This window comes from Cherax quadricarinatus, chromosome 25, assembly GCF_038502225.1.
Source record: "Cherax quadricarinatus isolate ZL_2023a chromosome 25, ASM3850222v1, whole genome shotgun sequence".
In the NCBI taxonomy this organism is placed as follows: domain Eukaryota; kingdom Metazoa; phylum Arthropoda; class Malacostraca; order Decapoda; family Parastacidae; genus Cherax; species Cherax quadricarinatus.
This window is the reverse complement of record NC_091316.1, coordinates 34,686,845-34,701,944: the sequence shown is the minus strand read 5'-3', so window position 1 is coordinate 34,701,944 and position 15,100 is coordinate 34,686,845.

Genomic DNA, 15,100 nt, shown 5'->3' with positions numbered 1-15,100 from the left:
GAGAGAGGGGTGGATAGACTGCATTTTCTTGGACTGCAAGAAGGCCTTCGATACAGTTCCTCACAAGAGGTTACTGCAAAGCTAGAGGATCAGGCACACATAGCACGAAAGGCACTGCAATGGAACAGAGAATACCTGACAGGGAGGCAACAACGAGTCATGGTACGCGACGAGGTGTGAGAGTGGGTGCCTGTAACAAGCGGGGACTTCCACAGGGGTCAGTCCTAGGATCTGTGCTGTTTTTGGTATATGTGAATGATAATGGAAGGGATAGACTCAGAAGTGTCCTTGTTTGCAGATGATGTAAGTTAATGAGGACAATCAAATCGGTCGAGGATCAGGCAGGACTACAAAGAGACCTGGACAGGCTGCAAGCCTGGTCCAGCAACTGCTCCTTGAATTTAACCCTGCCAAATGCAAAGTCATGAAGATCGGGGAAGGGCAAAAAGACAGCAGACACAGTATAGTCTAGGTGGCCAAAGGCTGCAAACCACACTCAAGGAAAAAGATTTTGGGGTGAGTATAATACCGAGCACATCTCCTGAGGCGCACATCAGTCAGATAACTGCTGCAGCGTACGGGTGTCTGGTAAACCTAAGGATAGAGTTCCGATACCTCAGTAAGGAATCGTTCAAGACTCTGTACACCATTTACGTCAGGCTCATACTGGAGTATGCAGCGCCAGTTTGGAATCCACACTTGGTCAATCACGTCAAGAAATTAGAGAAAGTGCAAAGGTTTGCAACAAGACTAGTCCCAGAGCTAAGGGTATTGTCCTACGAAGAAAGGTTAAGGGAAATTGCCCTGACAACACTGGAGAACAGGAGGGTCAGGGGAGACATAACGACATATAAAATACTGTGCAGAATAGACAAGGTGGACAAAGACAGGATGTTCCAGAGATGGGACACAGAAACAAGAGGTCACAATTGGAAGTTGAAGACTCAGATGAGTCAAAGGGATGCTAGGAAGTATTTCTTCAGCCATAGAGTTGTCAGGCAGTGGAATAGCCTAGAAAGTGATGTAGTGGAGGCGGGGGTCATACATAGTTTTAAGATGAGGTTTGATAAAGCTCATGGAGCAGGGAGAGAGAGGACCTAGTAACAATCAGTGAAGAGGTGGGGCCAGGAGCTATGAATCGACCCCTGCAACCACAAATAGGTGAGTACACACAAACACACACACATATACACACACACAGAACCAGTCACACAAACAGTAAAACAACAAATACAGTCATGCTACAGTTTCGACGAAAAAAATACCTGCCCCCAGTGTCCAGATTTTTGTAGGATCTGAAAGGGCAAGATATGTTGTTAGTGCAAATCATCTGTTCGGATTTGTTGAAGTTTCCACACGTCTGGTAGTTATGTACATGCTTGGAGTGTGTGGCAGTAGTAACCTGTAGCATCCCCAATACATGTGCAACAGTGATCATGTTTCATGACTTATTAGTGGATTTTTGGTTTCGCTGGCCCTATTGTGCTTTTTATTACATCGTTGCGAATATGCCTGGGAATTACTTTTATGAGGCAGAGAGGGCTCATGTGTTAACCCTGAGGGAAAAGAGCATAAACATGAAGAAAATATAACGGTGAACAGGGCGATCTGAGTCGGCTAATTAACAAGTGTGGAAAATTTTGGTAATTTTCCTGTGATTTGTGTATTAATTAATAGGAAAGTAATGTTTATGTAATAATGCAGGTGTGTAGTGTTGATGTGGCTTTTAAAAGGTGATAAGCCACAGTGGAACCAATATCCCAATATCCTTATTCATGGTAATCAGTTAAGTAAAATGTAATTGTTAATGCTGGAAAAGCTAATATTCTAAGGAAAATGTATTACACACCTAGAAATGTTACTGAATTTCAATAAATGTGTAAAAGATAAACGTTTAGTGACGGGGGAAACCATCTAAGATGGTAATGAAGGAGCGGACCGGAATGTGTGTACATTTAATCCAGTGTAATCGGAACCGATAGAAATATTATCGTCCGAGTTTTGTAACTTCAGGATAAGTAGGGAGAGTGTGTATCTGGAAGTGTCCAGATATTTAATACATCTGCGAGTATAACGATGATATGATGGAAACCAGGAGGCGGTAGCTGAATGTGACGCCATAATTGTCTGCCACATGTATCATCCAATTTAATGTACGCCTCCCAATGTGTATTGAACTCCATACAACAAGTAAGATAGCTAGTTATTGGCCAGTATTAGTTGCTTACCTGTAGGGAGGCGTTAGGATATATCAGGTTGGTAAGATATAAGTATTACTGAAGGCGGCTGAGCGCCGTATGCGGCTGAGTGGCTTCCTTTTCCTGAGCGCTGTATGCGGCTGTACGGTCTCCTTTCCTGAGCAGTCTCCTTCCGCGCCAGCGCGCCCGCCCGGCCGGGGCCCGCCCGACTGGGGCCCGCCCGACTGGGGCCCGCCCCACGCCCGCCCACGCCCGTGCCTTCTGCAGCGTCGTCCGGATCGCCCACTCTCCCCGAATTTTTTTCCTATTTTTTTCGACTTTTTTTGAATTTCATTTTCTTATGATCTCCATCTTCTCGGATCAAGTTTTTTGGGTTCTTCCCTATGGGGGTAAGCATTCAAAATGGACTCCCCTATGGGGTTTCGAATTTTCTTGTATTCTCCTCGGATCAACACCCTTCCCCCCCACACCACCCACTTCTACCCCAAATATTCCTGCTCTATTTCCTTGGATCAAGTTTTTCTCAATATCAATAATACAAAGACTCCATCTCCTCGGATCAAGTTTTTGGATTCCCCCCTCTGGGGGTAAGCATTCAAAATGGACTCCCACTTGCATCCTAAATTCCCTGCTCCAATTCCTCGGCTCAACACCCTCCCTCACACCACCCCATCCCAAAATTCCTGCTTTACTTCCTTGGATCAAGTTTTTCTCGATATCAAATAATACAAAGACTCCATCTCCTTGGATCAAGTTTTTTGGATTCCCCCCTCTGGGGGTAAGCATTCAAATGAACTTCCCCTATGGGGCATGGTCAGGGCCGGATTACCGCATAGACAAACTAGGCATTTGCCTAGGGCCCCGCGCATTTGGGGGCCCAGCGGTCCAAGGGGTTCAGGGGCTCATCCAAGACTGCGCACATGGTGCAAGTGCAAAGGGGTCCCTACCTAAAAAGTTCAAGTGTTTGGAGAGTAAAATTTATTTTTAAAAATTAATCAAAACAAAAATAAATAATGAAATAAAATAAAATAAAAATAAATAAACCTAACCATAGATGGCAACACTCAACACGCCTTTGTTTACATCAGAACTGCTTTGTTTTCCCGCTAATGGGTGAGTATGGGAGATTCCTCTCCAATTTTCTGTAGTAATTACACGTTATCTAGACTTGTACTGTGACAAATTAACTGAAGTGTTGTTGATAGACATTGATGTGTATGGATAAATGTTTGTTTTCGCCTCTAAATGTTAAGGGAGGTATCTGATAGGGTTACTTGACCAGTAAAGACGCATGGACCAGTAAGACGCATTTTTGGTAAAAATACTATAAAGAAAAACCTAAAAACGCAAACTGACTTCCGTTTGTAGGTTTTAAAAGCACTTTGTCCTGTCTTTAAGTCTTTATCATTTCAACAACAGATCTCAATTGATTGATGTTCTACATCACTTCCGTCGCAAATGTTTAGTTTTCAAGTTGCGACGGAAGTGATGTAGAACATCAATTAATTTACTACATATTTCCCCAGAAACACATAAGCCACATCAGAAAATCGTTGGTTGGGTGAAACTGAAAATTGTCCCTGCATTCTTTAATTCTCATGTCCTTATCTATGGTGGTAGGCCATATATCATGCAAAACATAATGATTAGTTTAGTTATGAAAATGGTAATATAAATACCATTGTGCATTGTTCTTGGACTCGGTATGATTTCTGTTTAAGTAAATTGGAGATCAAGGAGGATGAATTAGTAAAATATTCGTAGCCCGAATCACTAACCTAATCTATGGTAAAAGTTCTGTATATGACTCCTTTCTGGTAACGTTTTGAATTTTTAGATGCGCAGCCAGAGGAAAGGGGGCTACAAGGGCCATATCCCCCCAATTGACAGAATTTTTTTTTTAATAATTAAAAAATTAATAATAATTGATAATGAAAAATTTGTATTTGCATGATTACAGACAGTGATACATCCTCATTATGGCATCTCGTGAACGTGATGTTGGACGTTCTTCTGCGAGTGGGTCACAGTAAAGAAAGAAGAAAATTCAAGAAGAACAGAAAAAGAAAGATGTAGGAAGCTGCAGAAAGATCACAGACATGCTCACGAAAACAGTTTCTGATGTTACCAGTACAGTTGAATCTGCAGATACGTCAGATCATACAGGAAGCCCTCCCTCCATTATTTCTCAGCCAGCATCTACTTCTTTTGTGTCTCCTCTCAATGTCTCAACGGACATTTCATCCACAGGATTTGTCTTAAAAGATCCTGCCTCATGGCCAAATGTAATCCCAGATTCTCTACGTAATGCTTTCATTGCAGAAAACTTCAGTCAAACTCTGAACATTGACTTTAGGAAATCAGCAAGGATTTATGATGATGGAAGTCGTCGTTGTTTAAAGTCATCTATGTTTTATAGGAAGCTTGCAAATTCAGAAACTGTGAAAAGATCATGGATGGTATACTCTGAAAGCTCAGGAAAAGTGTACTGTTCAGCATGCAAGCTATTTTCTACCAAAGAAAATACCTTCATACAGGGGTTCAATGACTGGAAAAATTCCAAGCGTTTCGAGGAACATGAAAACAGCACCACTCACAGGAGCTGCATTTTAGCCAGTGTATTTCGTGCACAGAAAAAAGGCTTATTGGATTCTCATTTGGAAAATCAAACTGAAAAAGAGCGCACTTATTGGAGAAAAGTTCTAGAAAGAGTTGTTGCTGTTGTAAAATTCTTAGCTCTAAGAGGACTTGCTTTCCGTGGAGAAAATGAGGTTTTTGGTTCGGAAAACAATGGCAATTTCCTAGGGATCATTGAACTGTTAGCACAATTCGATCCATTCTTAGCAAATCATGTGTCACGCCTTGGGAATGCAGGAAGAGGCACTGTATCTTACATGTCATCTACTATATGCAATGAATTTATTGAACTGATGACTAAGGTCCTCAGTAACATCATAGCAGCTGTGAAAACTGCAAAATACTTTGAAATAAGTGTAGATTCAACACCAGATATTTCACATACAGATCAATTGACATTCATTGTTCGCTTTGTCGACTCCAGTGGTAAGCTTGTAGAGCGCTTTATAAAATTCATTCCTCTTTCAGGCCATGATGGAGAAACAATGATGAATGTATTACTGGATACTCTGCTTGAACATGATCTCTCTCTATTATGGATTGCCGTGGCCAGAGCTACGACAATGCAAGTAACATGTCGGGTAAATATAATGGATTGCAAGCCCGTATCAAGCAAATCAACCCACTTGCTGAATATGTGCCCTGCTCAGCACATTCTCTTAATCTTGTTGGGTCATGTGCTGCGGAGTGTTGTGTCGCTGCAGTTTCATTTTTTGGACTTTTACAAGCACGCTTTAATTTTTTCTCTGCTTCAACGCATCGGTGGAGTATACTCAAGTCAACCATTCATGGAGATGTCATCAAATCATTATCAATAACAAGGTGGTCAGCGCAGCATGATGCAACACATGCTTTGAAAGACAGCTTTGCTGAAATACGTTCTGCTTTGATCCAAATAGCAGAGGATGAAGACCAGACAGCAACTACAAGAAGCGAAGCAGCCAGCTTAGCATCAAAATTGGAAGATTTTGAATTGGCCTTACTCTGTGTGCTTTGGGACTGTATACTGGAACGGTTAAATGCCACGAACAAGACACTTCAGAAAACTGAAATTGAAATGGCTACTTGTGCTAACCTCTATGCAGGCTTAGTGGAATTTGTAAGCTCACTTCGCAATGATGAAGCTTTTGAAATGTTTGAAGAGAAAGCTAAACTGCTGGTGAAAGACTACAGTTACCGGGCTGATCATCAGCGGTCAAGGAAGAGGAAACGCAATTTTGAAGAGCCAGACAATGAAATTGTGTTGCTACCAAGGCAGAAATGTAAGACAGCTACATACTTCGTCATTCTGGATTCACTGATTACAGAATTGGTGAAAAGAAAAGAAATCTACCAGAATGTCAATGACAAGTTTGGATTTCTGTTCAAAATTACTACTATGCCAGATGCAGTATTGAGAGAAGCTGCATTCAAGTTGCAACAACACCTTTCAGCAGATGTTCAGGACACATTTGTTGAAGAAATAGTTCATTTTTCTGGGTATATGAATCAGATTAAAGCTCCACCTGAAAAATGTGCGCCCTCAGCTGCTTTGAAACATTTAAGAAATGCAGGTAACTCAGAAACCTTCCCTAATGTTGACACAGTCAGTTAGGTACCTTTACCTAACACTTCCAGCTACTAACTGTGAAGGAGAACGTTCATTTTCTGTTTTGAAAAGAGTGAAAAACCAGCTCCGTTCAACAATGAGCCAAGACAAATTGTGTAACCTAGCCTTGTTGACCATTGAGTCTGATCTAACAAGAAATATTGATTTTCAGAATATAATTGATGATTTTGCCAATATGAAATCCAGAAAAAAGTTTATTTAAGAAGTGCCTGTGAATATAATTTTTTTTTACTTTCTTGAGTTTATATGATTTGATAGTCTTATGCATGATGCAATGATAACAATAATGGTCAGTGATTTATAAAGGGAATAATAGTGCTGTAGTGGTTATGCTGAATATAATAGGTACATGATGTCACTACTTTAATAGCCTAATCTAGTAATACTATGCTGTCTTGAGTTTATTCTCTTTAAAATGCATGATTTAACAAGATAGTTATAATGGATGTTGGTAAATGGTTTTGGTTGTCTTGATGTACTTTCCCTATTAAATTTAATCTAAATAGCCAGAATGTATTCAATTAGACCTTAAACAAGGCTCACACCGACCCCCTCCCACCCCCAAGCTGGAAGGGGTCGCTTCGCTTACCTGTAACTCAAAGGGGCCCTGCCAATCTGAATAGCCTAGGGCCCGGAGACTTCTTAATCCAGCCCTGGGCATGGTACTTTCTCTTACTACAGGTCTAAACAAGTGTGACGTCACCTCACCTGTGTTTACTCGGCGGTCAGTGATGTCACGTGATGACCTCACACACACAGGCTGAATCTTGTCGACCAAATGAACTCCCCCTATGTCAGTGACGTCACGTGATGACCTCACACACACACAGGCTGAATCTTGTCGACCAAACATTAAAATGCAGGATAACACTAATACACAATATTTTCATTTATTTATTTATTATACAACCAATGCATTTCATTTACATTTCTGGTAATACAAAAAAAAAAAAAATACAAATTCAATGAAAAAAAAGATACAAATCATTGACTAAAATCAACATAGAGTAATTCTTTTTCTCTTGAAGAAATTCTGTGCATTTTGTTCTGGATCTTCTTCGTCGTCACCATCTCAGTATTACACATTTCATATACAACATAGGGAAAACATTACACATTTTCACTCTTAACCCAGGATAACCCAAATAATTCCACATTTTTTTCGTTAATACCCACAACAATCCACAATTTCTTTACAAAAGATTCACTCTCCTCAAGTCTAGATATTTTTCTCGTTTTAATTATTTCATCAGAAGAAGTCTGGCGAATCTCAGGTCACTCCCCACGAAGTAACCTTCTCTCTCTCCTTACCCCTTCTACCACCCCCTCAAACCCTCACTCTCCCACCAGCATCTCACAACAAGACACAATTTTCACTCATAACACACAATTTTGTCTCCTTTTAACTATTTCATCAGAAAAAGTCACCACAACACTTACTTATAACCATTTTTCGATAAATTCACTAGTCACATTTTTACATATTACGAAGATAATACCCACACACACACACACACTTTACTTTGAACAACACCAAAAACACCATCAATTACCTTTGAATACTCCAAAAACATCATTCGAATACAGCCAAATCACCACTGAATACTCCCAGAACACCTTCATAAATACTCTTGCACATCATTTGAACACCTTCAAAAACACCTTTGAATAGTCTCAAACACCATTTGAGTACTCCCAAATACACCGCTGAATACTACTAAAACACCACTGAATACAGTCAAAACACCACCAAAATCACAGACTAACACCCATTATCACACAAATCCCCTCAAATCACTATAACCAAGACGATTACCAATTTCTATGAGTACACTCACCTCCAACTAAGATATAACATGAGCGCAAAAAAAAACATGAACACAAACCAAACACACACGAACACTTACAACAGATTCACCTCTTTTTCGGTATCTCTAGTTCGACAACAACGTCCACAACCCAAAACACCCACAACCTACATCACCCACAATCCACAACACCCACAACAACCCACAACTTATAACCACTTTCCGGTATCTCTAGTTCGACAACAACACCCACAACCCACAACACCCACAACCCACAACACCCCACAACCCACATCACCCACAACAACAACCCACTTATAACATCTTTTTTGGTATATCTAGTTCGACAACAATACCCACAACCCTCATCACCCACAACCTTTATCATCTCACTACAGAACAACCGCCAGATTACTTCGAACACTCTCATAAATCATTTGAATACTCACAAAAAACACCTTTGAACATTTCCAAACAACACTGAAACACTTCCAGAATATCATTTTTGAATAATTTCTTCGCATCCACTCACCCGTCTCCCAACACACCTCTTCAGAACAAACACAAAAATCACATTTCACATCCACAAATACATCTCATCACCCATCTCAAATCCACTAAAATCATTGTATCCAAGATATTCACAAAATTCTATGTCCACCTAACACACACAGACAACTCACTTTACTTTGAACACCTTCAAAACACTCTCATACATCATCATTTGAGACCACCTTTTCTCAATATCTCTTATGAAATATTCTCTCATCAACAACCTTTATCATCTCACTACAGAACAACCCCAAGATTACTTCGAACACTCTCATAAATCATTTGAATACTCACATAAACACCTCTGAACATTTCCAAACAACACTGAAACACTTCCAAAATATCATTTTGAATACTCCCAAATAAGATTTGACATCTCTAATTTATCTACACTTACACATTTCATTAAATTACAACTCATTCACCATACTACTCCCTCAGTCTCCAGACTTTACAACATTATCACAAAAACTAACTCATACACTTATGACATGAGACATTTTACCAAAACTAACACAAACACACCCACACACACACCACACTTTAATTTGTACAACACCAAAAACAACATCAATTACCTTTGATGACTCCAAAAACATCATTTGAACACATTCAAGAACATCAACAAATTCCTTTGAATACTCCCAAAACACCACTGAATAATACCAAAACAGCACCGAATACTGCCCAAACAACACTAAAAATCACCAGAAACTAAGATCAACACCACCGATTAACACCCATTTTATAGAAATCCCCTCAAATCACTATAACCAAGACGATCCCACTCACCTCAGACTATTTTATAACATGAGCGCAAAAAAAAATCTCATAAATCATTTGAATACTCACAAAAAAAAAACACCTTTGGACATTTCCAAACAACACCGAATCACTTACAACAGGATCACCACCAACTGAAAACATAACATGTACACACATAAATCTAAGACAACCACCAACAACAAACACCCATATTCACTTACCTCAAAAACCACTAATATCACAGAAAACACTCATTTTTTATAAACATTCACACAAAAAATCACAGTCACCAACTCCATACAATATCTAATACACTCCCCTCACTACCACCAACACATACCAGCACAGATAGGGATACCTCCCATGGCATCACACTCCATCCTGTTTTTACTTGGCGATCAGCGACGTCACACCCAAACACCTTGTTTCAACCTGTTATATCTCCAATATCTAAGATCACCACAATCTAGACGTTTACCAAATTCCATAACCCCAACACTAAGATCACACATTTTTGTACACATTCTCTTAAAACATCACCATAACGAAGATCACTAAAACTATCTATACTTTTACTAAGATCACATAACATTTTGTCTTCTCTAACTCACACTTACACATTTCATTAATCGAAATTACATGTCATCCATCAAACTCCTCCCTCATTCTCCAGACTTTACAACATTAGCACAAAAAAAAAAAACTAACTCATACACTTATGACATGAGACATTACCATAACTAACACTGACTAACTTTGAACCAACTCTGAACAACGCCAAAACACCACTGAACATCTTCAAAAATACTCTGCACATCATTTGAACAGCTTCAAAAACACCAATCACCTCCGAATACTCCCAAAACACTACTGATTACTACCAAATCACCACTGAATACTACCAAAACACCATCAAAATCATCAGAAACTAAGTTCAGCATCACCAGCTAACAGATCGACACCATGCCTAATCCTTCTAGGGTAGGGTAGGTGCCTGAACCCGAGCCTTTAGCTCATAAGACTGTCATTCCCATTTGCCCCCTTGGGGCGGGGATGGCAGACCAGAGGCCTAGCTTGTGGCTAGGCCTGGGGACAGTTGGTCCCAAAGATGAGGAGGTACTTGTGCCTCCTCCCATGTGAGACTTAGGTCTCAGACACTCCCTAAAGAGGGAGCCAAGGCCGGGCCACCACTTGGAAAAGGCCCGGGCCGGGAGAATACCGGCTAATCTTTAATAATAATAATAATAATAACCAGCTAACACCCATTTTATAGAAATCCCCTCAAATCACTATAACCAAGAACTCCCTCCCCATGGGCGCAAAAAAAAAAACAAACACAAACCTGATACACAAACACTTAGTACATTATCACCATCAAGTGAAAACATATCTTGTACACACATAAATCTAACACAACATCGACCCATCACGACGTAGGAGCCAGAGCAACCATCACCACTCCAACACCACCTACTACACTCTGGCTCCTAGTGTCATGATGGGTCGTCGGGATAAAATATCTCTAGGAGATATACGGATGAATAAGGAAGGATGTTTCACGGATGATGTGGATGAGAAATATGATATGTAACATAGGTGAGAAATGAAAAAAATGTGGTATGAATATTTAGTTTGAGAAAAATGTGTAAAACAGTTTTATGTTTTGTTGATTATAACATAAATTTGGTGGGTAAATTGTATTAATATTTTTTGTTGATGAATAGTTAACATGAACTTAGTAAAGTGACTGTGTATTAATTGGAGGTGTGTGACTTAGTTCTGGTAATGTCTCATGACATGGTAAATTTTTTTTGTGCTTATGTCTTATATTTATTGTCAATATGTCAAGTACAGGTTTTGGTGTATGTCATAGTTATGATGCGTATGTCTTAGTTGGAGGTGAATGTCTTAGATTTGGTGTGTATGTCTCATGTCTTAAATTTGTGACTGAAATGTATAAGTTGTGGGTGTCTGTTTATTATTTTTTTTTTTGGTGATGGTGATATGTTATAGTGCTCATGATATATTATAGATGTTGGTGGAAGTGTCGTGGTATTTTTGTGTATGTCTTATTTTTGTGCGAATGTTTAAAAAAATAAGTGTTTTCAGTGATCATAGTAGTTTTGAGATGCATGATCTTAGATTTTTGGTGATCTTGGTGATGAGTGTTGATAGATGATGGTGAACATGATATGGAATTGGTGATCGTGATTTTTGTGTGAATGTTTATAAAAGTGAGTGTTTTCTGTGATCTTAGTGGTGGGGTCATAAAATCTGGTAATCGTCTTGGTTATAGTGTTCTTAGATATTGTGGGTACAACAGGTTGAAACAAGGTGGGTTGGGTGTGAAATTACTGACCACTAAGTAAACACAGATGGGAGTGTGACGTCACTGGAGGTGACCTCGCCGGTCCTATGGGGTGTGACATCGTGTGTTGGTGGTAGTGCGCTTAGATAATGTCAAATATGAATTTTTGTGTGAATGTTTATAAAAAAAATGAGTGTTTTCTGTGATATTAGTGGTTTTTGAGGTAAGTGAATATGGGTGTTTGTTGTTGGTGGCCCGGTGGCCTGGTGGCTAAAGCTCCCGCTTCACACACGGAGGGCCCGGGTTCGATTCCCGGCGGTTGGAAACATTTCGACACGTTTCCTTAAACCTGTTGTCCTGTTCACCTAGCAGCAAATAGGTACCTGGGTGTTAGTCGACTGGTGTGGGTCGCATCCTGGGGGACAAGATTAAGGACCCCAATGGAAATAAGTTAGACAGTCCTCGATGACGCACTGACTTTCTTGGGTTATCCTGGGTGGCTAACCCTCCGGGGTTAAAAATCCGAACGAAATCTTAGATTTATGTGTGTACAAGATATGTTTTCACTGGATGGTGATCATGTACTAAGTGTTTGTGTATTAGGTTTGTGTTCATGTTTTTTTTTTTTTTTTGCGCCCATGGGGAGGGAGTTCTTAGTCATAGTGATTTGAGGGGATTTCTATAAAATGGGTGTTAGCTGGTGATGCTAAACTTAGTTTCTGATGATTTTGACGGTGTTTTGGTAGTATTCAGTGGTGATTTGGTAGTAATCAGTAGTGTTTTGGGAGTATTCGGAGGTGATTGGTGTTTTTGAAGGTGTTCAAATGATGTGCAGAGTATTTTTGAAGATGTTCAGTGGTGTTTTGGTGTTGTTCAGAGTTGGTTCAAAGTTAGTCAGTGCTAGCTATGGTAATGTCTCATGTCATAAGTGTATGAGTTAGTTTTTTTTTGTGCTAATGTTATAAAGTCTGGAGAATGAGGGAGGAGTTTGGTGGATGAGATGTAATTTCGATTAATGAAATGTATAAGTGTGAGTTAGAGAAGACAAAATGTTATGTGATCTTAGTAAAAGTATAGATAGTTTTAGTGATCTTCGTTATGGTGATGTTTTAAGAGAATGTGTACAAAAATGTGTGATCTTAGTGTTGGGGTTATAGAATTTGGTAAACGTCTAGATTGTGGTGATCTTAGATATTGGAGATATAACAGGTTGAAACAAGGTGTTTGGGTGTGACGTCGCTGATCGCCAAGTAAAAACAGGATGGAGTGTGATGTCATGGGAGGTATCCCTATCTGTGCTGGTATGTGTTGGTGGTAGTGAGGGGAGTGTATTAGATATTGTATGGTGTTGGTGATTGTGATTTTTTGTGTGAATGTTTATAAAAAATGAGTGTTTTCTGTGATATTAGTGGTTTTTGAGGTAAGTGAACATGGGTGTTTGTTGTTGGTGGTTGTCTTAGATTTATGTGTGTACATGTTATGTTTCCAGTTGGTGGTGATCCTGTTGTAAGTGATTCGGCGTTGTTTGGAAATGCCCAAAGATTTTTTTTTTTTTTGTGAGTATTCAAATGATTTACGTTTTTTTTTTTTTTGCGTTCATGTTATATAATAGTCTGAGGTGAGTGGGATCGTCTTGGTTATAGTGATTTGAGGGGATTTCTATAAAATGGGTGTTAGTCGGTGGTGTTGATCTTAGTTTCTGGTGATTTTTAGTGTTGTTTGGGCAGTATTCGGTGCTGTTTTGGTAGTATTCAGTGGTGTTTTGGGAGTATTCAAAGGAGTTTGTTGATGTTTTTGAATGTGTTCAAATGATGTTTTTGGTGTAATCAAAGGTAATTGATATTGTTTTTGGTGTTGTACAAAGTAAAGAGTGGTGTGTGTGTGGGTGTGTGTTAGTTTTGGTAAAATGTCTCATGTCATAAGTGTATGAGTTAGTTTTTGTGATAATGTTGTAAAGTCTGGAGACTGAGGGAGTAGTATGGTGAATGAGTTGTAATTTAATGAAATGTGTAAGTGTAGATAAATTACAGATGTCAAATCTTATTTGGGAGTAATCAAAATGGTATTTTGGAAGTGTTTCAGTGTTGTTTGGAAATGTTCAAAGGTGTTTATGTGAGTATTCAAATGATTTATGAGAGTGTTCGAAGTAATCTTGGGGTTGTTCTGTAGTGAGATGATAAAGGTTGTGGATGAGAGAATATTACTTAAGAGATATTGAGAAAAGGTGGTCTCAAATGATGATGTATGAGAGTGTTTTGAAGGTGTTCAAAGTAAAGTGAGTTGTCTCTGTGTGCTAGGTGGACATAGAATTTTGTGAATATCTTGGATACAATGATTTTAGTGGATTTGAGATGGGCGATGAGATGCATTTGTGGATGTGAAATGTGATTTTTGTGTTTGTTCTGAAGAGGTGTGTTGGGAGACGGGTGAGTGGATGCGAAGAAATTATTCAAAAATGATATTCTGGAAGTGTTTCAGTGTTGTTTGGAAACAAAGGTGGTTATTAACCTGTAGGTGACATTTTTTGAAGGAAAAATCTTCAGCTTTACATTGAAAATGTAATATGTTTTATACACTATAAAAGAGAGAAGTGAACAGAATCTAACCGCTCGGGAAATAAGTTAGAAGCTTTTTCGCTGGCATAATTCTCTTTGACAGGAAAGAAGAATTTCAATTTTATCATTGACAGTGATATGCCTCTGATTTTGGCTTCTGTCAAAATAAATTAGAGGTTTGTGAACCAAAATTTAGGTCGAAACTAAACGCAATTTTTCGCTTTCTAATTTGAAAAAGGTTTAGTAAACACTTTATGAATGCAAATCATATGTCATTGTTGACTACATTTCCAGCTGGATCATTCTAAGGCGCCTTTGTATCATTCATAATAGAGGCCTAAGAGAAGGATTAGGAGAAAAAATAATCCTGTAAATCTTCAAGAGAAAATATCTGTAAAAGGGAAAATATGGGCTAGAGGGAGAATTAATGTAATTTCTACATCAAAAATTAGAAAAACTACAGCAATGAGGAAGAACCGAAGAGAAAAAGGTAATCGGGCCGAGGTCTTAGGGTCAAACCTACATTCAAATGGGGATATTTTTTCTCGGTCAATAATGGTTTTTTTTGATAAAATTGAAGATAATATTATAATTAGTGTTGTAATCGAGAGAGTCAGAAGGATGATTAAGTTGACAGTTAAAATTAATTTTTCTAAACAATTAGACTT